The sequence below is a fragment of the Babylonia areolata genome, chromosome 27 (genome assembly GCF_041734735.1).
Source record: "Babylonia areolata isolate BAREFJ2019XMU chromosome 27, ASM4173473v1, whole genome shotgun sequence".
Lineage (NCBI taxonomy): Eukaryota > Metazoa > Mollusca > Gastropoda > Neogastropoda > Buccinidae > Babylonia > Babylonia areolata.
In genome coordinates, this window is record NC_134902.1 from 15,476,364 (window position 1) to 15,503,814 (window position 27,451).

The 27,451-nt window shown below is 44.2% G+C and overlaps 1 protein-coding gene across 3 annotated transcripts in view; it reads right to left on the bottom strand.

Moving 5' to 3' along the window:
- LOC143301367 (uncharacterized) overlaps positions 1-27,451 on the bottom strand; it is a 72,265-nt gene that overhangs the window by 37,023 nt on the left and 7,791 nt on the right. For 2 of the 3 annotated variants that reach the window (XM_076615609.1, XM_076615606.1), the window contains exon 1: positions 736-1,210. The exons of the other annotated variant lie outside the window; for it this stretch is intronic. The gene's annotated coding sequence lies outside the window, so the exon portion shown is untranslated. Of the gene's footprint in view, positions 1-735; positions 1,211-27,451 lie in introns of those variants that run through there. 3 annotated transcript variants of the gene reach the window in all.

The window sequence follows — 27,451 nt, forward strand, 5'->3', positions numbered from 1 at the left end:
ATGATTTCAGCTTCCGCATCAATAGCCTGTTTCCACCACAAAGAGAGACAGAGACAGAGACAGAGACAGAGACAAAGCTAACCCAACAGGGACTGTCCCAGCGGAATTGCCCGTCTAATCAGTCCACACGGCTGCTTTTGGCCTGACGTGATCTGTGTTGTGTTTCGCTCTTTCACACGTTCCTCAGGGAAACCATGATACTGACAATAATAACGATGATGATATTTTGCCATGTCTATGTGGGTTAAAAAAAAAAGAAAAGAGAAAGATTCTGAGCGTTGGGTTGTAAAAGGTAGGATGGTTATCTACTTTCATTGTAAACCTTTGTGTTACTGTACATACATACAAGAGTCAAAATATGTGTATAGTTCAGTCGAAGATGAACATGTACATATATATATATATATATATATATATATATATATACAGCCACACACACACACACACATACACATACACACACACACACACAAAAATGCACACACACACATACACCACACAGACACATCGACACAAACGCACCATGGCACACTGACATTCATACATACCCTCCACTCCTACACACTAACACTCTCACCACATCCCATCACTAAAACCATCACCACCACAACAATCAGGCAACGCAACACGACCCTACTCAAAACACACACACACACATACACACACACACACGCGCGCGCACGCACACACACACAAACACACACACAATAAACAAAAAACAAAACAAAAACTCACCACATCACGAAGCATTCCAGCACAAACCAGCCAACACCGTCAACATCCCGCAAAATAAATAAAAAAAAACCTACAGCATCCGCATGTTAAAGACTTCTTCTTCCCCACACAATCCTATATTCCGCACAAACACACACAGCGTGATACAGGCCATCAACTGACCACACTCTATACACCACTATTCACTTACACCCACACATAAAACCACCACTGCCCCGAAAAGCTTGACGACCACGTCGGACTGAAATCAACAAGAACGGGACACTACTACGTCGCAGTCAGCGTAGCACAAACAGCAACAGCAGCAACAACAACCGACACCACTGCATGCTTGCAACACCAGCTTCCAGTCAAGTTCCACTGACACAACACATGCACGCGGTAGCAGTTGTTGCTGATACAAGTAAATCCACAACCCACTACAGATACAAAGCAACCATCATCACCTGCACACAAACAGACCACGGATTTCGCCTTATCTCCCGTAACAACTACAGGACGTCTGTTTCACAGTTGTTCACTGCACGAGCTTTAACGAGAGAGAGAGAGAGAGAGAGTGAGAGAGGGGGGGAAAGAGAGAGAAACCCACGCTGCTTACACTGCTACTGCTGAGTAGTAACAGAGAGAGAAAGAGAAGAGGGCGGGGTGGAGAGATGTGAGGTGGGGTTGAAAGCGGGGGTGGGGGTGGTGAGAGGGTGTGGGGAGGAGGGTGGGAGGTAAGGAAGGAAGCGGCACACAGGCAGCAGTGGAGGTCCGTCCCAGCAGCCCGCGTGTGGTGTGGTGGTGCCAGACATGGGGAGGGAAACAATCGATTACCCACCACTATCTTTTTTTCCCCCCTTTTAAGCAGAGACCTGTGGTGTGGTAGTGTGTGCACGTGGAACGCGCGCGTGGCTGACATGACAGACAGACAGACAGTCCTCTTGCCGTCTTTCTCTTTTTATGTCTCTTTTTTGAGTCTCTCTCTCTCTCTCCAGTCTCTCTTTTTATCTGTGTGTGTGTGTGTGTGTGTGTGTGTTTGTGTGTGTGTGTGTGCGTGCGTGTGTCAGTGTGTGTGTGTGACGGTGTATGTGCGTGTGTGTGTGTGCGTGTGTGTGTGCCGTGTGTGTGTGTGTGTGTGCGCGCGCGTGCGTCCGAGCGCGCGAGTGCGCGCGTGCTAATGCCTTTCCCAAGGACACAGCACCAGATCCTTAAAAGGGGATCGAACCCTGGACACTGAATCAGAACGGAGTCCAGCGCCTTACCCGCGACCCCATTCTGCCACAGCGCCTCCAATACCAACACTGATTACAACAAAAAACAACAAACAACTATATTCACCCAATGAGATACCTATTTACATCTATATATGTCTGTGCACTCACCACATCACAAAGCATTCCAGCACGAGACGGCCAACACGGTCAACATCCCGGATACAATATACAGCATCCGCGTGTGCCAAATATGAACATACCCGTACCCATTTGAATGGGGCCGTGTGACGCCCCAGCCCCCACCTTCATTATTAAAAAAAAAAAAAAACAAGAGAGGCAAGGCCTTCAAGACTCACTTGTGATACACTTAAAAAAAAAAAAAAAAATCCAAGCTTTTTATGTATTGAGTATAATGCATTTTTTGTATTCTCTAAACATGGCACTTTGATCTGATATTCGACCCAACAAAAGATCTGTCATTATTATCATTTTTTTTTTTCAAACAGGAACTTCTTTTGCTAAGCATGGAAGTTTTGTTTATTGCAAACGTTTTGGTGCAGACAGTAAAATAAGGGAAATTACTCTGTAATTAATGCTTGGGGACTTAGTTTGCTTTAAACTGATCTTTCTCATCTTAAACATTACATTTTGAAATTATACTCAATACATAAAAAGCTTGGATTTAAAAAAAAAAAGTGCATCACAAGTCTTGAAGGCCTTGCCTCTCTTGTTTCAAAATGTAATGTTTAAGATGAGAAAGATCAGTTTAAAGCAAATTAAGTCCCCTAGCATTAATTAGAGTAATTTCCCTTTTTTACTATCTGCACCAAAACGTTTGCAAAATAAATAAAACTTCCATGCTTAGCAAAAGAAGTTCCTGTTTGAACAAAAAATGATAATTATGACTGCTCTTGTTGTTGGGTCGAATATCAGATCAAAGTGCCAAGTTTAGAGAATACAAAAAATATAAATATAACAGTAAATGCAGTTTGCATATAATCAGGCTTCATTTCTTATTTTTTTGCGCCCATCCCAGAGGTGCAATATTGTTTTAAACAAGATGACTAAAAAGAACTGAATTTTTCCTATTTTCATGCCTAATTTGGTGTCAACTGACAAAGTATTTGCAGAGAAAATGTCAATGTTAAAGTTTACCACGGACACACACACACACACAGACAACCGAACACCGGGTTAAAACATAGACTCACTTTGTTTACACAAGTGAGTCAAAAATCGTACTCGTTATACGTACCGTTATTTTTTCCTCACTGTCTGCGAGCGCGATGTGTGTGTGTGTGTGTGTGAGAGAGAGAGAGAGAGAGAGAGAGGGAGAGAGAAAAGAGAGGCAGACAGACAGACATACATACAGACGACTATAGACAAAAAGAGAGGACAAATCCTTTTCCTCAGTATTTCTTAACGCAACAAACGAATACTTGCGTCGAAAGGGTAGAAGACAGACACAGACAGAAACAAACATCAAGACATGATACTAATACCTATCACGACAGGACTTGGTACAACTGAAATTTTCATGTTGTCCTGCTTATCTAAAGCCGCGGTGTGTTGTCATTTCTTCGTAATGAGAACACTGTCTAAACCATAATAACACCCATTCAACACAGACCTCGTGACGAGAGTAAACTCAACACCTCAACAACTCACCAGGTGAAAACAGCAATCTGCTGAGTGACCACAGGCTGTTACGACAAATAACTGTCGCCAAAGACAATATGCCCCAACATTAATTATACGCCGAAGTGTGAGACTATTGTGTTGTGAGGCCGGTCGACACACACGGTATTGTCATCGGCAATAACATACCGCAACGACATATAGCAGTTATTGAACGCATCACAGGAGGAAGGTGGCAGAATGGTTAAGACGCTCAGCTGCCAATACAGAGAGTCCGTGAGGGTGTGGGTTCGAATCCCGCTCTCGCCCTTTCTCCTAAGTTTGACTGGAAAATCAAACTGAGCGTCTAGTCTTTCGGATGAGACGATAAACCGAGGTCCCGTGTGCAGCACGCACTTGGCGCACTGAAAAAGAACCCATGGCAACGAGAGTGTTGTCCTCTGGCGAAATTACGTAAAATTAAATCCACTTTCATAGGTACACAAATATGTAAGCATGCACTCAAGGCCTGACTAAGCGCGTTGGGTTATGCTGCTGGTCAGGCATCTGCTCAACAGATGTGGTGTAGCGTGTATGGATTTGTCCGAACGCAGTGACGCCTCCTTGAGAAAGTGAAAGTGAAACTGAAACTGAACGCATCAGAGTGAAAAAGACGACTGTGGGATGAGGACGAGAAGAAGAAGAAGAAGAAGAAGAAGAAGGAGAAGAAGGAGGAGGAGGAAAAAGAGGAGGAGGAGGAGAAGAAGAAGAAGAAGAAGAAGAATGAGGAGGAGGAGAAGAAGAAGAAGAAGAAGAAGAAGGAGGAGGAGGAGGAGGAGGAGGAGGACAACGCTTGAACAACAACAGCAATAACAACAAAACAAAGGCATCAACAGAAAAGAAAGAAAGAGAAAAAGAAAAGGATAAAAGAAAGACAGAATGGAAAAGAAGAAGAAGAAGAGAGGAGAATTCTATTCTACTACAGACATGGTGGGAACATTGTAATTTACTTAAACAACATAATCAGCTGGGAATTTCCGCTTGAGGGCAAAGATTAAACACACACACACACACACACACACACACACACACACACACACAGAAACACACACACACACACGTGACACACACACCAAAAACGAAGCAGCATCAGCAGTTCTGACGGCAGCATCCGAAACAACAACCGTAACATGAACAGTTACCAACGATAAAAGCACACCCTAACTCAGAAATTATACAGAGCTCAGAACACACACACACACACACACACACACACACACACACACACACACACACACACACACACACACACACAGACAAAGCGTACGCACACACACACTAACACACATCCACACACCCACTAACACACGCGCGCACACATAGACACACACACGCGCGCGCACGCACACACATACACACACATGGACGCACACACACACGGATGCACACACACACAAACACACACACACACGGAGAAAAAATAGTCCATTTCCTGTGCTGCGCCCAACTTCACGTGGACGGTGACAAGCCATGAATAATTATCATGACAAGCGAAACAGAGAGAGAGAGAGACAGAGGGAGAGAGAGAGAGAGATAGATAGAGAGAGAGAGACTGACAGAGTAGCAAACGGACAGGTAGAGAGAGTGAGTGAGAGAGAGAGAGGGAGAGGGAGAGGGAGAGAGTGAGAGAGAGAGAGAGAGAGAGGGAGAGAGTGAGAGAGAGAGAGAGAGAGAGAGAGAGAGAGAGAGAGACAGACAGACAGACAGACAGACAGATAGACTGACAAACAGACGGAGACAGAGACAGTGGAAAACAGACAAATATTGAGAGAGAGAGAGAGAGAGAGAGAGAGAGAGAGAGAGAGAGAGACAGACAGACAGACAGACAGACAGACTGACAAACAGACGGAGACAGAGACAGTGGAAAACAGACAAATATTGAGAGAGACAGAGACAGAGAGAGACAGAGAGAAACAGAGACAGAGACACGGACATACAGGCAGACATACAGACAAACGGAGACAGAGTAGCAAACGGACAGGTGTAGCGAGCGAGCGAGAGAGAGGGAGAGTGAGAGAGAGAGAGAGAGAGAGAGAGAGAGAGAGAGAGAGACAGACAGACAGACAGACAGACAGACATACTGACAGACAGACGGAGACAGAGACAGTGGAAAACAGACAAGTATTGAGTAAGAGAGAGAGAGAGAGAGAGAGAGAGAGAGAGAGAGAGAGAGAGAGAGACAGACAGACAGACATACTGACAGACAGACAGACAGACAGAGACAGAGAAAAGTGAGACACGACACTGACACAAAGTATTATTGCCTTGGCAAGCGGCCCTGTTGGCAGGCATAGGGACCGCAATTTAAAGAACAGTTACCAGCACAAGAGCAGGGCAAAATTATGTAAACGGAGTCGCACTGACGCAGCAAAGTGGAGTCGACAAATTCTCCATAAGAAATGCAGCAAAACACGTATTTACCTATGGTGGTGGTAGTGGTGATAGAAACACAACAGCACACAATAATAGCACTGACAGACGTTACAATGACGTCATGTGAGGAGGTGCGTGCGGGACGTAAAATCACACACCGGCGGGGGTGTTGGTGAGGTGGAGGTGGGGTGTCCTTTGGGGAGGGTGGTAATGCAATCACGCATACAACAGGCTTAGTAAACATGCTCACGATTCTAAAAGAGAGAGAGAGGGATAGGGAGAGAGAGAGAGGGAGAGAGAGAGAGAGAGAGAGAGAGAGAGAGAGAGAGAGAGAGAGAGAGGGGGGGGGAGAAAGAGAGAGAGAGGGGAAGGAGAGATAAGATACTGATCAACACGGAGTGAGACAATGAGCATAACTACAGGTATCGCTGTGTCGTAAACGATGGAGATATGCAGAGAGAGGATCACACACACACACACACACACACACACACACACACACACACACACACACAGAGGAAGAGACTGACAACAAGCACAATAACAGGCACCGTGTAAAACTGAGATGCAGATAAGCATATCCACAGAGAGAGAGTGAGAGACAGACAGACAGACAGAATAATCTCACTCAGACTGGAACGGTTTTCCACCGAAAGCTCAAATACGTTCTTTTCGAGCACTTCCGTTTTTCTCGGTTGACCTGGAGACTTGGTAAAATCTTTGAATAAATTTCTGACGATGTGCTGATTGGAACAGTTGACAGAACACGTTGGCTGGAATCAGTTGGCTCCGTAGTAACTCCTCTTCAAAGAAAGAGTATACCGCAGCAAACAGTTCTCTGGGTGTACTCTTTTATATGCCTGGGCGCGCGCATTATATAAATGCTGTATGACAGACGCATTGAGATTTATAATCACTTTGTCCCGTTTAATCAAACGACACATCGATGGATGCTGTTTTTAAACACTATCCGAAACAAACACTGTGTCACACACACACACAAAGACACAGCACAGACACACACAAATCCAAAATCCTGTTCCGGATAAGAAAACCCTTTGAAGAAGGTGGATGGGTGGGGTCTAAAGGAGGTGGGAGGGGGGTAGGGAGCAGGAGAAGAAGGTAATATAAGGGGATGGGGTTGAGGAGAGATGGATGGGTAGGAGATGGAGGAAGTGTGTGGTAAGCGGTTGAAGCAAAAAGAAGGGAATTAACTCTCGTCATACAGTCCAGCTACTGCAAATCATCCGCAACAACAGGTGCACACACACACACACACACACACACACACACACACACAGATGCTGCGTGCACGTGCAGGGACAAGTGAACCCCATTAATTTTGATGGACAGCACCACCTGGACCCTGATGCTGTTTGCATGTGTTGCGTCGGTCAGCGGTGCCCTAGACAAGCGTGAAATTGTTTGCTCGTGCTGCCCGGACCCTTTCCGCCGCCCTTAGCACGCCTGCGGGGATCGCTGGTGTATTTGTGATCACGCACCCTAACACACTAACTGCTGTAGAGTTGACTTTAACCATCTATTGGCAGAAAGGTCTTCAGGTCAAGCTGCTCGGGGACTGGGTCTTGGTTATGTGAAAGTTGCGTTGTTGGAGGGTTTGGATCCTGAATGTATGTCCATGTGGGAGGCCTGTATGGCGTTGTTCAGGGGAGCCCTGGACGCTAACCTCGAGCTTTTGATTCATTCTTCACGATGGTGACAGCATTCCATACTGGGACCGATTTTAAGGCAGCCACAGTCCGTCTTCGGAACACTTGTGAGGATTGTTATACTTAAAACTTAGCATGACAATGTGTAATTCCTGCATAAAATAGGGTCTAAAATAGGATAGAAACGATAAATTTATGTAGATGTTGAACAGCAAACACGCTGGAACTTTGGTTCCTTCAACAGCGCACAAATTTACACCATGGCTGCTTTAAGCTCACACACCAGATAAGTATAGGGAGGTCATCCCTATGTTTGTTTCTCTGTACCTTGTAATCCTCTAACCTGACTTGGCCATGTGCAGACCCAGGCTTTGGTGCACAACGGAAAGACTTGGAGGAATCTGGTGAACAGTTCTGTGTGGTGCCTCAATGTCTCTTCACAAAGTTAGGGGAGAGGAAGCAGAACAAGAGGTCCAGTATTTACCTGAAGGAAAGCTTCAGCAGTTGTGACGTGAAGCTGTGTGCCCTTTCAAGTTACCTTGCTTGTCTGCTGTCCGACAGAATTACGTCACAACAATGTTCTTTTGGCCTCAGAGTTGGTGTTGTCGTCACAGGATCCACTGAATGGCCTTGCTAAAACAACTCTCCAAGGAACTGTTTAGGGAGGGAGATGGAGGGGGAAAACGATGGACTACGACATTGCAGAATGGACGGATGAAGTTTCATTTTCAGAGCGTGCGGACAGATCCATGTACGCTGCACCACATCTGCTGAAGAAAAAGGTTCAAAATGCCTGACCCTCGCATGACCCAAACCCAACAGGCTGATCAGTCCTTGAGAGAGAGAGGAAAAAAAAAAAAACCCGTTTGCGGAGACCCAGGCTTTGACAAACAACCGACAGACCCGGAGGAATCTGGTGAACAGTTCTTCTGTGGCGCCCCAGTCACCCTTCACAGAGAATAATGATAATAATAATACTAAGCTGGTGTTGTGCAAACACTGACCATTAAATCCTGTTGCGTATAAATCACAACGGGACAACATGAGGACATGGTTTAAAGGTAACAGTCCAAAATGCAGCGAGTGACTCTCTACTTTCATTTCACCCCTCTCACCCCCACTCTCTCCCCAGCCATTTCATTAGTGACGTACGATTCAACGCAGCTCAAATTTATGACAAGTAACTAATACTTTCAAAGACATGGAAATCGAAGCTACACTGACCATTGCAAATATACAAAACCAGGGCTGGATTGCATAAACGATCCCAGCAGCGTTAAGTTTCGTAGCATAGAACTTCCTTTCGCTAATTTCATAGATTTCGAAAAAAATCTAAACGCTAAGCAAAATTAGCACTGTAAAGATTGCTCATGCAACCCTGCCAACTACGTCATTCACACGTTTTTTGATCTCCCTGATGACGAGAGAGTGTTGCATTCCGAAAAGACACGGCGTCTAATGAAGAAAAAGGTAAAACCCTGACGTTCTTTATTTTTCCTTTTAATTCACTCAATATAAAGCCCTTTTCCACTTGTATCAATGCTCACTTGCTGGCATGCCCGCGGTCGTTTTCTTTCTTGTAAGATGCAAGGCAACAAATTGAATTGCTGTAATGTGAGTGTAAGGAGTTCCGAGTGGGAGATGTGAGAGATGGTGGAAAACTGGAGCGGTGGGTGGGGTGGTTAACTCACTCAGTACGGCCAGTCCTCTCTTCTCCTCTACACAGACCCCTCGGATGTCCAGTGGGTGTCTGAATGACCCAACCTTTAGCTTCCGTCGTCAGAATAGTGGTATTCTTTGTCAACATTCACCTCTTCAGTATAAGAGCCTTCCGCTTGCAATATTTTGATGGTGATAATTGGGGTGAAACGCTGTTAACGTCGTCTCTTTCGCCGTTCGTATGGAGAGAGTTAAAACAGAGAGAAAGAAGGGAGAGGGCGATTTAGGGTAGGGGAGGGGGAGGTTGGAGAGTTTATGTGTGAAAGCGAAAAAGCGAAAGAACTTATATATTTTTTAAATGGTTTTTAATATTATGTTCTTTTGTACGCTTTGATTGTGCTATAATTTTCAGTTATATGATTGCCTGATTAATCAAACATTTATTTATCTATTCATTCATTATTATTACTATCATTATTATTTTAGTATTATTATTATTTATTATCATCATTTTATATATTATTGTTTTTTATATACAAAATTATGTATGTAAAACGTTTTTCTGCTATTAGTATTCTATCTCATGCTATTTTGTCGCCCGCAAGCCAGTTTCATTTCCCTTGTATTTTCCAGGACATTAAAGTGACTTGATTAAAGTGATCAAAAGATTCAAGCAGGAATGGCACAAATTTTAACCAAAACCACGACTCACACTCACAGCCGGTTCATCCGAGGATTCGGAAACCGTAGCTTCGCGATTATGTGTGTGACGGGCTTTAGATCCCCCCCCCCCCCCACCCACCCACCCCCACCACCCCACCCTCTACACCCGTCCCTCCTCTCCCCACCCCTCCGCCCCCAACACACACACCCACACCCACACCATGTGACGTCACAGGCAGGGAAAAAAAATGGCAGCTGCGGCTGTTGCTTGGTTGCACGTAATTTCACAGATCCGTTCGCTGTCTTTTTGGCCGGACGCATTTCTTTTCAGGTCCCATTACAACCTCGGAGATCAGATCGCTGGCCAAATAATGTGCAGCTACATCTGTCTGCAGGGCGGGTTCGGTTGGGCTGTCTGTCCGTTTGTCTCCCTTTGTGTGTGTGTGTGTGTGTGTGTGTGTGTGTGTGTGTGTGTGTGTGCGCGCGCGCGCGTGCGCGTGTGTGATGCAGAGTGCTGACTAGTTAAGTACAGCGGTGTGCCAGCCACAGAGAGAGAGAGAGACTGACATTAATTTTTTTTTTTTAACTTTCCGGGCAGTCCAGATAGAATGGCGGGTTGGGAAATGCGTGTGTGTGTGTGTGTGTGTGTGTGTGTGTGTGTGTGTGTGTGTGTGTGTGTGCGCGCGTGTGTGTGTGTGCGCGCGGGCGTGTGTGTGTGTGTGATGCAGAGTGCTGACTAGTTAAGTACAGCGGTGTGCCAGCCAGAGAGAGAGACTGACATTAAGTTTTTTTTGGTTTTTTTTTTTACTTTCCGGGCAGTCCAGATAGAATGGCGGGTTGGGAAATGCGTGTGTGTGTGTGTGTGTGTGTGAGAGAGAGAGAGAGAGAGAGAGAGAGAGAGAGTTTGTGTTGGTGTGTGAATGAGTGCGTGCGCGCGCGCGCGTGTGTGTGTGTATGTTTATCTCGAAATATCAAGTCTCTTCGGATTAATACGCTGCTAAAATATCAAGAACTTGAACAAGAAGAATGTTCAAGAATGTTTCCTTGTCTCTGCTTGTCTTACATTTTTTGTCCTGTCCTTTTGCACACACACACACAAACATGAATACAGTGGGTCACGTCTTTGTAAGACTTTCTTCATTTCCCAAATGACGTCGCATGAATGATTCAGAGGTAGAATGACGTCACCACAGAAACGTCAGACATTCCCCTCCTTTATTTCATGTTGATGTCTGTGCTCACGACATGAAATGGAAAAATCAAACAACATGTCTGCTGTTCCCCCATCTTATAATCCTGGCTTGGAAGTCTGAATAAACATCTGTCAGTACCACGCGTGCATTCTGATGATTATTGTAAAGGATCGAAACGGCCCAGGATAGGATTATTCAGTCTCAGGAGGATTACATCCGCTCCTGACGATGGAATAGGGCCTGTGCATTGTTAAAGTTCCATCTGGTTGTGAAGAGAATTTCTGTGGGTCTAATAGCAGTGTCTCCGGCAGAAAACATATATTTATGAATAAACTTCGTCGAGGGCAACATTGAATTATGTATTTACCCACCTATCTCAGTCAATATCAGCCTATACATCGACCTATCTATCTAACTATTCATCTAACATACCCACCCCCCTGTGTGTGTGTGTGTGTGTGTGTGTGTGTGTGTTTGTCTGTCTGTCTGTGTAGGGACTGGCATTTGACTGCCTAGGCCTCACGGCCTTTTTTTATGTCCCCATCAATATCGGTCTCCTTTTATTTGAGGGATACATATGTTTTCTTTTACACGTTCTGTAAATCACTCGTCAAAGTCAATAAATTTTTCTTTTAAACTGATGTTCATATCAAGGAGATTTTTGAATACATTAGTATTTGGTGCAAGTTTAGTTTCGATAGGTAGTGCATTCCATATATGTGCAATTCTATTAGCTAATGAATTTTTCCTTAGGTTAGTATTACAGTGCTCTTTACAAACATTCATCATTGAATTTATTGTACTCTCATAATCTGACATTCTAAAAATATTATTCACATTGACTTCATTATAGCAATTTAACATTTTGTATGTTTCTGTTAAATCCCCTCTTAGCCTTCTACCCATTAATGAATGCAGATTTAAGTATATAAGTCTCTGTTGATAGCTCAAAGATTTGCATTCTTTTAATAACTTAGTTGCTCTTCTTTGTACCTTTTCTATAGCTATAGATTGTTTCTTGAGGTATGGGTGCCACACAATATTGTGATCTAACCAATGCTTTATACAGTTTAAGAAATATATCTTTATTTAAATATGTAAATGTTCTCTTAATTATTCCTATCATCTGGTTGGCTTTGTTTATTATATTCTGCATATGTTAAAATCGAAGCTGATGAACACGTTGCCATAAATGAAGCTTATTTGGGTGGATGGGCAGGGTGTGGTGGTGTATGTCTGTCTGCATGTCCGTTTGTCTTTATATGTGTTACGCGTGCGCGCATGCATGCATGCATGTATGTATGTATACATGTATGTTTGTCCAAGAATAACACATTGCGTAACAGCGGCACATTCAACACGTTATTACTTTGGGAAATGAGATCCTGAATGTCAATGTGGCCAAAGTAAGTCTGTAAGAAGGTATTGATTCTGCCAGAGGCGATCTTTTCTCTTCCTGTTTCCTGGTTTGTCTGTTTTTCTGTTTTTTTTCTGTCTCTGTGTGTGCACGTGCGCGCGTGTGTGTTCACATCGTCAGTGTGTTTCAGTGTTTCATAGTGCTTGTATTTATGTTCTCCTTCTGTTTAACTGAAGACTCTTTTCACATACTGGGTGTATGGTTTGACGTCTATTCATATGGTGTGATTTTTGGCTTTATGCATGTATTTGGTAGAGCGTGTGTCGTGTGTGATTTTAGTATTCGTGTATTTGCGCGCGCGCCCGCGCGCGTGTGTGCGCGAGGTACGCATTCTTCTGGCTTAATTTTGTGTATGAGAATCGAAACCCTCTCTCGTGTCTCGAGTATGTGTGTGTGTGTGTGTGTGTGTGTGTGTGTGTGTGTGTGTGCGCGTGTGTGTGTGTGTTTGGGAGGGTGTGGGAGTGAGCGCATGTTTGTGTATGTGTATGTGTATGCATTTTTTCGAGCAGTCGCAATGTAAAGTCGCCAAGCCAAGTACGATATCAGTATAACACAAATTGATGAAGCCAGCCATACTAAGAATTTATCATTTTTATTACATAACACTGGAATAAACGTCAATTTGTTCAACACAACTTGAAACAAACACACATACACAGACACACACACAAAACACACTCATGCGCACCCCCCCCCCCCTCACAGCCACACAACACACACAGTCTAAAAGGTATAGCCCAAACACCTTGGTTGAACAATTGTTGATCCATCCGATAATTATTTTGCTTTCCCACGAAATTTATGCAATGATTATGTTATGACATAGTGGCTTTCTCTTTTCTGTTTCTCAGTCAAAATCAGCCTATACATCGACCTATCTATCTAACTATTCATTTACCATCCCCATCCCCTGTGTGTGTGTGTGTGTGTGTGTGTGTGTGTGTGTGTGTGTGTAGTAGTAGTAGTAGTAGTAGTAGTAGTCTTCAGTTTAACATCTTCCACTTTAAGTGATATTATACGATGTGTGTGTGTGTGTGTGTGTGTGTGTGTGTGTGTGTGTGTGTGTGTGTGTGTTTGTCTGTCAATGTGTTCGGTGCAGAACCCCAGTCGCCAGGTGTGATTGCAGTCAGCCGTGTTTAATATTGTTTCCGTGACGTTTATCACAAGATGATCGATCACACGTGGTCCCGCCAATGACGTTTAATCGATGACGGTGTCATGCTGATCTACTGTGGGACAGCGAGAGGAACAGCGCGTTGGCCCACTGCTTCAGGGAAATCTTTGCGAGTAAGGGATTGGGTTGGACCTACTCTGTGATGTGTTTAAAAGGTTGACATGAGGTGGGGAAAGAGGAAGAGAGGTGCCGAGAGAGATATAGAGAGAGAGAGAGGGAAAGAGAGAGAGAGGGATAGACAGACAGTCAGACAGACACACAGAGACAAACAGAGATGGGCAGACAAACAGACAGATGCACGCACGCATGCTCGAACACACACACGCACACACACACTAACACACATTTCAAATAAGATTGATAATTGCATTCATACACACATCACACAGACACAGATACACAGACAAGTAATTCCCAGTCAGAGTAATAGATGTATTCGATACACTCACAATACTCAAACACACACAAACACAAGAGACACACAGAGAGAGAGAGAGAGAGAGAGAGAGAGAGAGAGAGAGAGAGAGAGAGAGAATGCGAAATGCTTTATTCAGTTTAGGCCAAGGCCCCTTACTGAAGGGGGCAATCGTACAACAATTACACAAGTGCCGAGAGAGAGAGAGAGAGAGAGAGAGAGAGAGAGAGAGAGAGAGAGAGAGAGAGATACAGAGTGTATGTGTGTGCGTGTGCGTATGAGAGAGAGAGAGAAAGAGAGAGAGAGACAGAGAGAGAGAGAGAGAAAGAGTGTGTGTGTCTGTGTGTTTGTGTGTGCGCGTATGTATGTGAGTGTGATAATTATCTACTCCTAAGTAGCTGACCCGCCTGAAGCCTGGGTACTGTACATGTCTTTACTTGCTTGTTTGTTTTTCCTTTCTTAAAACTGTTATCTATTTTTTTATATAGAAAAAACATAGATTCACACGATGACAAAAGTAATATTAGTGACAACATCAGCGTGCCTGCATCACAACAGTTAATCAGTCATCACACACTTATCCACACAGCAACAAACAGTTAATCAGTCATCACACAGTTATCTCCACAGCTCAACAATAAGTTAATCAGTCATCACAGTTATCTCCACAGTTCAAAAATGAGTTAATCAGTCATCACACAGTTATCTCCACAGCAACAGTTAATCAGTCATCATCACACAGTTATCTCCATAGCAACAAACAGTTAATCAGTCATTACACAGTTATCTCAACAGCTCAACAAAAAGTTAATCAGTCATCACACAGTCATCTCCACAGCAACAAACAGTTAATCAGTCATCACACAGTCATCTCCACAGCTCAACAAAAAGTTAATCAGTCATCACACAGTTATCTCCACAGCTCAACAAACAGTTAATCAGTCGTCATCACACAGTTATCTCCACAGCTCAACAAACAGTTAACCAGTCATCACACAGTCATCTCCACAGCAACACTTAATCAGTCATTACACAGTTATCACCACAGCAACAAACAGTTAATCAGTCATCACACAGTCATCTCAACAGCAACACTTAATCAGTCATTACACAGTTATCACCACAGCAACAAACAGTTAATCAGTCATCACACAGTCATCTCCACAGCAACACTTAATCAGTCATCACACAGTTATCCCCACAGCAACAAACAGTTAATCAGTCATCACACAGTCATCTCCACAGCTCAACAAACACTTAATCAGTCATCACACTGTTATCACCACAGCAACAAACAGTTAATCAGTCATCACACAGTTATCTCAACAGCAACAAACAGTTAATCAGTCATCACACAGTTATCTCCATAGCAACAGTTAATCAGTCATCACACAGTTATCTCCACAGCTCAACAAACAGTTAATCAGTCATGACACAGTCATCTCCACAGCAACACTTAATCAGTCATTACACAGTTATCACCACAGCAACAAACAGTTAATCAGTCATCACACAGTCATCTCCACAGCAACACTTAATCAGTCATCACACAGTTATCCCCACAGCAACAAACAGTTAATCAGTCATCACACAGTTATCCCCACAGCAACAAACAGTTAATCAGTCATCACACAGTTATCTCCACAGCTCAACAAACACTTAATCAGTCATCACACTGTTATCACCACAGCAACAAACAGTTAATCAGTCATCACACAGTTATCCCCACAGCAACAAACAGTTAATCAGTCATCACACAGTTATCTCCACAGCTCAACAAACACTTAATCAGTCATCACACAGTTATCTCCATAGCAACAGTTAATCAGTCATCACACAGTCATCTCCACAGCTCAACAAACAGTTAATCAGTCATCACACAGTTATCTCCACAGCTCAACAAACAGTTAATCAGTCATCACACAGTTATCTCCATAGCAACAGTTAATCAATCATCACACACTCATCTCCACAGCTCAACAAACAGTTAATCAGTCATCACACAGTTTTCTCCACAGCTCAACAAAGAGTTAATCAGTCGTCATCAGAAAGTTATCTCCACAGCTCAACAAACAGTTAATCAGTCATCACACAGTTATTTCCACAGCTCAACAAACAGTTAATCAGTCATCACACAGTTATCTCCACAGCTCAACAAACAGTTAATCAGTCATCACACAGTTATCTACATAGCAACAGTTAATCAGTAATCACACAGTTACCTCCACAGCTCAACAAACAGTTAATCAGTCATCACACAGTTGTCTCCACAGCAACACTTAATCAGTCATCACACAGTTATCTCCACTGCTCAACAAACAGTTAATCAGTCATCACACAGTTATCTCCACTGCTCAACAAACAGTTAATCAGTCATCACACACTTACCTCCACAGCAACAAACAGTTAATCAGTCATCACACAGTTATCTCCACAGCAACAAACAGTTAATCAGTCATTATCTCCAAAGTGTAACATTTATGTTTCCATGCTTGTGCAAATGTAAAGAGAGATTCTTGACCTGCCCACAGACCTTACGCAATGGTCAGGCATTAAAAGCCAGACACATACTGCGGCAATGAAAGAGATGAACAATAGTAAAATGAAATTAAACACAATAAGTAACCAAACATTTAAATAAACAATAAACAATGAAATAAAAAGATAAACAATTAAATAAACAAAAAGTGAACCAGACAAATAAACAAAATAGAACTTCCTAACACACACACACACACACACAAAACGAACGACAACATACGTCAAAAATAAAAACCGAAGACGTCATACCTACGTCAGAGCAACAACATACGTCAGAGAAAAAAGTCCAAAACACAACCCATAGCCTGATCCACAACATACGTTAAAGACAAATTGAGAACATACATCAAGCACTCACAGAATGTCAGAGATGAGGGATGAAAGCCATGGACCCGAGAAGAGCGAACACGACTGAGGAATCATCCATTTTGCTTCCTTTGAGGTACGGAAGGGGGCTGGGATGGGTATTGAGGTGGTCAGTAATGATATCACCTGCTGGGGTCTAGTAGTAGTAGTAGTGTAGGGACTGGCATTTGACTGCCTAGGCCTCACGGCCTTTTTTTTTTATGTCCCCTTCAATATCGGCCTCCTTTTATTTGTGGGATACATATATGTTTTCTTTTACACGTTCTGTAAATCACTTGTCAAAGTAAAAAAAAAATTCTTTTAAATTGATGTTCATATCAAGGAGATTTTTGAACACATGAGTATTTTGTGCATGTTTAGTTTCGACAGGTAGTGCATTCCATATATGTGCAATTCTATTAGCTAATGAATTTTTCCTTAGGTTAGTATTACAGTGCTCTTTACAAACATTCATCATTGAATTTATTGTACTCTCATAATCTGACATTCTAAAAATATTATTCACATTGACTTCTTTATAGCAATTTAACATTTTATATGTTTCTATTAAATCCCCTCTTAGCCTTCTACCCATTAATGAATGCAGATTTAAGTATATAAGTCTCTGTTGATAGCTCATAGATTTGCATTCTTTTAATACCTAAACTGCTCTTCTTTGTACCCTTTCTATAGCTATAGATTGTCTCTTGAGGTATGGGTGCCACACAATATTGTGATCTAACCAATGCTTTATACAGTTTAAGAAATACATCTTTATCTAAATACGTAAATGTTCTCTTAATTATTCCTATCATCTGGTTGGCTTTGTTTATTATATTCTGTATATGTCCATTCACCGGGTGATCTTGCCACCTTTGAACGTCTGACCAAGTGAATGGGTTAAAATCGAAGCTGATGAACACGTTGCCATAAATGAAGCTCATTTGGGTGGGTGGGCAGAGTGTGGTGGTGTATATCTGTCTGTCTGCCTGTCTGTACGTCCGTTTGTCTTTATATGTGTTACGCGTGCGTGCATGCATGCATGCATGTATGTATGTATACATGTATGTTTGTCCAAGAATAACACATTGCGTAACAGCGGCACATTCAACACGTTATTACTTTGGGAAATGAGATCCTGAATGTCAATGCGGCCAAAGTAAGTCTGTAAGAAGGTATTGATTCTGCCAGAGGCGATCTTTTCTCTTCCTGTCTCCTGGTTTGTCTGTTGTTCTCTGGTTTTTTTTCTGTCTCTGTGTGTGCACGTGCGCGCGCGTGTGTTCACATCGTGTGTTTCATTGTTTCATAGTGCTTGTATTTATGTTCTCCTTCTGTTTAACTGAAGGCTCTTTTCACATACTGGGTCTATGGTTTGACGTCTATTCATATGGTGTGATATTTGGCTTTATGCATGTATTTGGTAGAGCGTGTGTCGTGTGTGATTTTAGTATTCGTGTATTTGCGCGCGCGCCCGCGTGTATGTGTGTGTGTGTGTGTGCGGGGTACGCATTCTTCTGGCTTAATTTTGTGTATGAGAATCGAAACCCTCTCTCGTCTCTCGAGTGTGTGTGTGTGTGTGTGTGTGTGTGTGTTTGGGAGGGTGTGGGAGTGAGCGCATGTTTGTGTATGTGTGTGCATTTTTTCGAGCAGTCGCAATGTAAAGTCACCAAGCCAAGTACGACATCAGTATAACACAACTTGATGAAGCCAGCCATACTAAGAATGTATCATTTTTATTACATAACACTGGAATAAACGTCAATTTGTTCAACACAACTTGAAACAAACACACATACACAGACACACACACAAAACACACACACATACACTCACGCGCACCCCCCTCCCCCCCCCCCCCCCCACACACACACAACAAACACAGCCACACAACACACACACAGTCTAAAAGGTATAGCCCAAACACTTTGGTTGAACAATTGTTGATCCATCCGATAATTATTTTGCTTACCCACGAAATTTATGCAATGATTATGGTATGACATAGTGGCTTTCTCGTTTCTGTTTAAATGGCCTGATCCTGTGCCTGTCTGTCTGAGCTCACGGGATAACGATGATGGATAACGAGGAGGAATCCACGAGAAGTTCACGTTCAGGGCCCCATGTACACACGTCTATTCTGGGAAAGGAGGACGGCTGGGTTAGGTCACAATCACGTCGATAAATCAAGGAGCTGTCTGTCTGTCTGTCAACGTGAGTGAGGTAGTGGCTGAGTGAAGGAGAGAGAAAAGGGGGTTGAGAGAGAGAGAGAGAGGAGAGAGAGAGAGAGAGGTGGGGTGGGGTGGGGAGGAGAGACTGGGGGCACTGAGAAATAGGATAAGAGAGAGAAAGAACAGAGTGGGAGGGAGAGAAAGAGGGTGGGAGTGGGAGGAAAGGGAGGCAGAGAGGGGATCGAACAAGCGAGAGAGACTAAAATACATAGAGAGACAGACAGACAGACTGAGACAGAGAGACATAGTGAAAGAGAGAGAGAGACAGACGACAGACAGGCAGACAAAGACTGAGACAGAGACATAGACAAAGAGAGACACAGACAGGCAGACAGACTGAGACAGAGAGACATAGTGAAAGAGAGAGACAGACGACAGACAGGCAGACAAAGACTGAGACAGAGAGACATAGACAAAGAGAGAGAGAGAGAGACAGACTGAGACAGAGAGACTGAGACAGAGATAGGAAGAGAGAAAAACAGACAGACTGTGACAAATAATGAGAGAAAGAAAGAAAGAGAGAGAGAGAAAGAGAGAGATCTGGCATGAGAGGAAAAAGGTGGGATGATGACTGTCTTGACATTTCTCCAAAAAGATGATCAAGTTGGTGATTCCGTATAAAATTCCGTAATGCCATAATAATGAAAAAAGAGAAAAAAGAAGACGTGAAAGACAAAAAAATGAAGAAAATGGTGAGCGAGAAAAAGAATAAGGAGAAATATACAAAATAGACGAAGCAGAAGCAGAAGAAGATAAAAAAAAAAAAAGAAGGAAAAAAAAGAATAAGGATAACGATAAGAAAAATGCGCAGAGGACGAAAAAATAAAGTACACGAATTAGAAAAAAAAAAAAAAAAAAAAAAGGAGAAAAAGAAAACGGGGTTGGGGGAGAAAAGGAACAGGAAGAAGAGGCTGGTTACGGTAGATGGGGAAAGATTGCGAGCTAGCAGACAAAAAACATCCCCACTTCCCTTTAAAAATTTTTTTTAAAAAGGAATGAAAACGAACGTAAATGCAGGATTGGCAGCGGGAATGAGAGATAGATAGATAGATAGATAGATAGATAGAGAGAGAGAGAGAGAGAGAGAGAGAGAGAGAGAGAGAGGCAAACATAACAAATGATTTATTCAATATAAAGCCCTCGCCCCATTTGAAAGTGCTAAACAAAAGGAAACAATATATCATACCTAAGTGTCATACACATTGCTGCTAACATAGAAATAAAGACATGCAGAGACAGACATAGAGAAAAAAAGAGAGGGACAGACAGATAGACGGACACAGAGAAAAAAAAAGAGAGTCAGACAGACAGATAGTAACATGGGCAGTGAGAGGCAAAGACAGACAGACAGGCGTACGAACAACATTGGCGTATTGTCCATTCAGCACATAAAGCCCAGAGAGAGAGAGAGAGAGAAGGAAAGCGAGGGAGGGGGTGTCACTTATTTACTCGGTGCCCGGGGTGTTCCAATCAGTTCCCCTTGTCCCTTGTACGTCACAGAGGGAAATTACACAAGATCACCGTTACATTTACCTCTCCGTCCCCTTTCCTTTCCCTGTCTCTCTCGCTTCCTTCCTGTCTTTTTCCCCCTGCCTCTCCTAATCTGTCCCTCTGCCTCTCTCTCTCTCTGTCTCTCTCTCACCAGTTGCCACCACGTATTCTTATCAAGCAAAGATGTTTTCTTTGTTGTAGTTTTCTTTCAGTGTTTGTCGCCACTTTATTTCAGTTCTGTATCATGATGCTTCGCTGTGCGAAATGAAACCCCCCCAAAAAAACCCAAGTGTTGACGTACTCAGCCCTGTCGTAAGGATCTGATGACCGATGACATTTAAGTGTCAAGGTGTCAGAGAGTCCGTCTCCTTGTTCCTGCTTGCTCAATTTCTCTCTGCACACCCCCACCCTCCCCCCTCGCCTCCTTTCTGTTTCTCCCCTCATCTCTTTCTGTTTCTCCCTGTCTCTTTCTCTGTCTTTCCCCGTCCTTTTCCTCTCTTAAAACACAGGAGTGCCTATAGGCACTCTGTTAAAAAAAACAACAACAAAAACATAGCGAGAGGGGGAGGGGTGGGGTGGGGGTGGGGGTGGGGGAGCAGGGGCAGGCAAAGAGAGGTGATCAACAGGAATTCCTAGAAGTACAGGGAAATCTATTTACGAGCAGCTGACAAATCCAATCTGCCACAGCTTGCACTTTGGCCAGACACAAACACAGACAAACCATAATATTGATTTGGCACACTCTGTCTCCTCCCTAAGCCCCACCAACCGTCCCCCCCCCCCTCATCACCCTCTCTCTCTCTCTCACACACACACACGCAAACCCACACGCACGCACGTACGCGCGCACACACACACACACACACACACAAGATCGTGCTCTTTGCAAGGCAGATAATACACACGATCAAAACAACGCCAAACGAGCTCTGTTTGAAAGGGGAAAAAGAACCAAACCCAAAACAAAAAAACTATTAGAATGGGCTTCTCTCTCTGTCTCTCTGGGCTACAAATTACTGGCTTCCCTCCGTCTTGCTGACGATGGATTTACTCTTGATGGTGTTAAAAACGTAGAACTTGAGCAGCGAATGCGATGGCAGAACAGTCCAATCTTGGAACGAATGTCTCAGTTCAAATTGAGGAGGTGACGGTGATTGAGAGAGAGAGAGAGAGAGAGAGAGAGAGAGAGAGAGAGAGAGAGAGAGGGGGGGGATTGACGCTTTGAACAATCTAGGGACTTAAAAATATCCTCACCATCTCTTTCTCCCCCTCTCTCTTCAAAATGACTGTTTACCCCATTCATGAGGGGCAATGGCCTTATATGAATAAACCATCCATCCATCCATCCATCCATCTCTTCAAAATGAGAGAGAGAGAGAGAGAGAGAGAGAGGTCGAGCGTTTATGAGGGACGGAGTCCTGGCTATAGATCTGTCCGTAGTTAACGTTTGGCTAGCGTTTATCATCTCCAATAAGAGAAATTTATTATATGGCTCAGAAGTCGCTTGCTGAAAACTGGTATCTTCTTGGCGTTCACAGCCACACCATCAGTCCAGCTCTGGTGATGAATGGCGTTGTTTTCTTCAGCTCTTGGTGGCTGCCATACAGTGTAGTCGTGGCGCGCCCTCTAACAAACCAAGGTGTCGTTATGCGTTTATCACAGTATGGCTACGAAAGACTGGTATCAGGCTTGTGAACCTGGTCCTCTGTGTTCCGGAACCTGGTTTTGGCCATGGAGAAGGTAGTGTCCGTGGCAGAGTTCAGCTGCTCTCTTGTGCTCAGAACAGGTTGTCCGTGTCTTGTTGCCTTATGATACACGAAGAAAATGAGCTTGCGCGCCTGGGAGACCCTTAGTTTTAGTTTATTTACAACTTGTTGTATTTGTATGAATTCACACATGTTGCTTTTTTTTTTTTTTTTTTTGGCTTTACTCCGCCTCCAGAAAGTTTTTGTGAGCCAGGTGCATTGGTACTAAAGACATGTTCAATTTCTAACGTTCTGTACTTATTCTTGGGAATTTTCTTTTTGATAAGCAAGGCGTATGTGAAAACAAGGAGTTGGGGGTGGGGGTGGGTGGGGGGAAGGTGTAGGACGAAAACAAACCCCCTTTAAAAAAAAAAATCTATTAAAAAAAAAAATCAGTAAGGAATGGGAAACAGTGGTGTGTGTGTGCGGGGGGAGGGAGGAGAGGAGGAAGAGCGCGGGGGGTGGGGGTGGGGACATTCTACTCCACTCTTTCATCGTGGGTGTGTTCTGGGGTACCGGAATCTCCCGGGTGGTAGGTGGTGGTGGTGGTGGTGCAGCAAACAATATCCCAACAATTCCACGTTTCGGGGTTGTGTTGCTCCAGAGAGATTGAAAGAGGTAAAGACAGAAACACACACACACACACACACACACACACACACACACACATACACACACACAGAGGCCGGGTACCGTATCCGCCCCTGGGAGGGCATGTTGGTGGAGCAAACAATTCCACGATTCGGGGTGGTGTTGATCCACCCACACAGGGCCATTTGGAGGTAAACGATCCCGCCCCCCTGCACCTGCTTCCGCAACACCCTCCACCCCCAAACCCTCCCAAACCACTCTGTCCCCACACGCCCGTGTGGTGCTAACAGACTCATGAACAACGCTGTCTGTGACAGGGAGACATTGTGTCGGTGAGAGAGAGAGAGAGAGAGAGAGAGAGAGAGAGAGAGAGATGGTGAGGATTGGCGCGGTGATGGGGCGGGTGGGAGGAGGGAGGGGGGTGTAGAGGGAGGTAAGGGAAGAGAGGAGAGAAGAGAGGTGGAGGAGTGATGGAAGAATTCGAAGAGTGAAGGTGGAGAGAGAGAGGAGAGACAGGGAGAAGGGGGAAGAGAAAGATAGAAAGAGAAGGGTAGGGGTGGTGGTGCTGAGTGAATGAGAGAGAGAGAGAGGCAATGGGGCAGAGATACAGAGATTGGAACTCTCTCTCCATAGGGAGAGAGGGACAGACAGACAGACAGAGGGAGACAGACAGAAGGGAACAGACAGACAGTCAGAGAGACAGAAACAGGAAGAGAAAGAAATAGAGATACAGGGATAGAGGCAAAGAGAGACAGAGTGAGAGAGGGACAAATACTGAAACACAATGAAAGCGACGAAGGAAGAAACGGAAGAAGGGATATAGACAGATAGACAGGTATATAGACAGAAAGAGATAGACACAGAGACAGACAAACTGGGACAGAGAGTACAGATTTCAGCCTACTGAAGTATTGCACCGTCCCCGCTGTGCAAATAGCCAGGAGCACAATCAATTCTCTGACAGCAACCCCACCGCCCCCTCCCTACAATCGATGACCATGGAGATCACGTTTCCCACACTGTTCATTCTCACCATCCGTCCTTCCACCCCACCTCTACCATTCACATCCACCCACTCACCCACCAACCAACCAATTGAGCAACTCGTCAGCCCACCAGCCATACATCATTGTGCTATCGTATCGTATCGTATCGTATCGTATCGTATCGTATTGTATTGTATTCTAACGTCTAGTCATTCGGGTGAGACGACAAGCCGAGGTCCTGTGAGCAATATGCACTTAGCATAAGTGCACATAACATAAGTGTTGTCCTCTGGCTAAAATCTTCAGAAGAAACCCACTCTGATAACATAAATATATATGCATGTACTCATTGTCTGACTAAGCGCGCTGAGTTATGTTGCTGGGCTGGCATCTGCCTAGCAGATGAGGTTTAGCGTATATGGGCTTGTCCGAACACAGTGACGCCTTCTTGCTTGAGAAACTTAAACTGTATTGAATGTATCGTTTTGCATTGGCATTACAATTTGTCACAAGAGATTTCTCTGTGTGAAAATAGGGCTGCTTTCACCAGGGAGAGCGCGTCGCTACTGTTTAACGCCACACATTTTTGTTGTTGTATGCAAGTATATTCGTTTTGCTGTCAGAGTGGGTTTTTTCTCCAGAATTTTGCCAGGGACTTCCCCCTTGTTGCCATGGTTCTTTCACGCACGCTTTATCTGTGACTATTGCGAAATAATGGGATGCTTCAGAGATACTAAAGATGTTGAATGCATGTGTGGGCCTAGTCTTCATTTTAACGACTGTCAATGGGAGTTTGCATACGAATGAGAATGTGTTGCGTCAGTGTGTGAGTGTGTGGTTGGTGGGGAGGGGGGGGGGAGGAAAGTGGGGAAGATTCACACACACACACACACACACACAAACATGCACACACATATTCCGCACACAAGCGCACACATACACACAGCCAGACAGACGCGCGCGCGCGCGCGCACACACACACACATATATATGTGCATATGTAGACAGATAGATAGATAGATATAGATACAGCCACGCACACAAACGCACACATTTGCTTCTGTACCTTCGAGCATCCGGTAGTCTCCGAATCGTTTAATGTTAGCCTGGCGAAAATGGCCCAAATCATAATTGATGAGGGACACACATTTAACGCATAGCTATAAAGCAAGTATTGAACAACAAAACACATGCAGAAAACAAACGCATGCAAACACTACCATATCCATCTCCAAAGAAACCAATCCAAACCAAAACAACAACAAAAAACAAAAAAAATCAACAAAAAAAAACCACACATGACTTTGCCAAGACGCTATAGTCTCGGACGCATTTACCATTGTGGGGGAAATCTCGTTTGTTGCCGTCATAAAACCAATCGCTTTTGCAGTAAAACAGAGCATGGTATTGTGGCGCAGGCAGTTTACCACAAAAAAGCGATTGTGAGGGTCTGTCATCAATACGTGAATTGTGTTTGACTGTAATGATTCTTTTGTTGTCTGGAGATCTCGATGGGTCGGCTGTCGGTAATATTGCGCCAACACACACACACACACACACACACACACACACACACACACACACATACACACACACAAAGGGACAGTGACAGGCAGAGACAGACAGACAGACAGACAGATGACAAGAAAGAGGCAGACAGAGATACAGAGGCAGGGAGACGGAGAAAAGATAAGGTAGTCAGACTCAAGAGACAGACAACCAGAGAATGTGGAGTAACAGAAGTCAGAGACAGCACAGCATATGGCCACAGAGACAGGACGTCAAAGCCAAATCTCTTGATCGGCACGGCATCATCCTCCCATGCTCCCCCCCCCCCCCAACCCCTCCACTGACACCACTCCACCCCCAACCTCTCCCCAAGTACTCGGCCACACACAGAGACAGAGAAAGAATGAAACAAAGATCGATGAAGCGTGACGCACGGGAAGTAATCCCGTCAATCTGTCTTGTCTGAGGTTGTCGTCCCTGATCTAGAGGGAGAGAGCCTGGGACGTCAGGGACCATCCACGTTGCCGTCTGTGCCGCGGTATTCCCTGACAGGGAGAGCGAGTCTTTGGTTGGCTGCTTATGTGTCTGTCGCCATATTGCTTCTGTCTATTTCTGGCGCCAGACGAGGCGAGGACGAGGGAGTGGATCGGGGATGAGTGATATGACGGAGGGGGAGGAGGAAGGGGGGGTGACAGGGGGTGGGACCTGGACTGAGAAGGTGAGTTAAGCTGGGAGGGATGGAGGTGGGGGTGAATGTGTGGGAGGGCCGCGGGGAGGGGGGGGGAGGCGTGGGCGATATTACGAAATAGGCTGTGGATAAGGAGATGTGATTTATGACGCTGGGAGAAAAAAAAGAAAGAAGAAGAAGGAAAAAAAAAAGAGTTATATTGATGTAAAAGGAAGTCAAGAAATAAGGAAAAAGGACGGAGATGAATCAAATACACGACTAACGAAAGAACGCGAGTAACAGGGGGAAAAATCAGTTTTGACTGAAAAGCAGACGATCCAACATATTAAAACGAAGTGAGGTTAAGTAAAGAAACCAAAAGCACACGCGCTAGAACTCACACACAAACACGAAGACACACATTATACACGTTACAAACAACCAAGCACAAGCTGCGGCTTTTACGTGTTTAGTACGTACACACTCGTGCAGATTTGCACGCGCACGCACGTACAAACCCATGCACGCGCGCAATACACATACATACGTACATACACACGCATACTTATACACGGACACGCATACACGTGCACACAAAATTACACGCACACACATACATACAAACGCGCGCGCTCGAACACACACACACACACACACACACACACACACACACACACACAATCCTATCACTCTTGGTGCCGTCCCTCCAGTCTTCACACAAATCCACATCGTAGGTGGAAAGGGGGGAAATAAAAGTTGAAGAGTTAATGAATATTGGTCAACAGTCCCTTCCACAGAAGGAAGGAAGGGTGGGAAGGGGAGGAACATGATCGCAGGAAGCCACGCCATCACAATAAAATATCAATTGTCGGATACCCGACTTAAGCCAGATTTATACACGGTCATTGTGTATCTCATTTTATAACACTGTTAATAACATGTGCCATCACAACAAAATATTAACTACCGGATACCCACTTAAGCCAGATGTGTGCATGGTCACCGTTTATCTGATTTGATAACACTGTTAATAGCATGTCGTATTTTAAAAACAGGGGCCAAACAATTTGCTACATTGACTATACTTTCTTGTGTGTGGTTGTATAACTGCTGTATATCTGGTTGTATAACGTGATGATCAAATTATCGTCCAAGTTATCATCAGCGTTACACTTT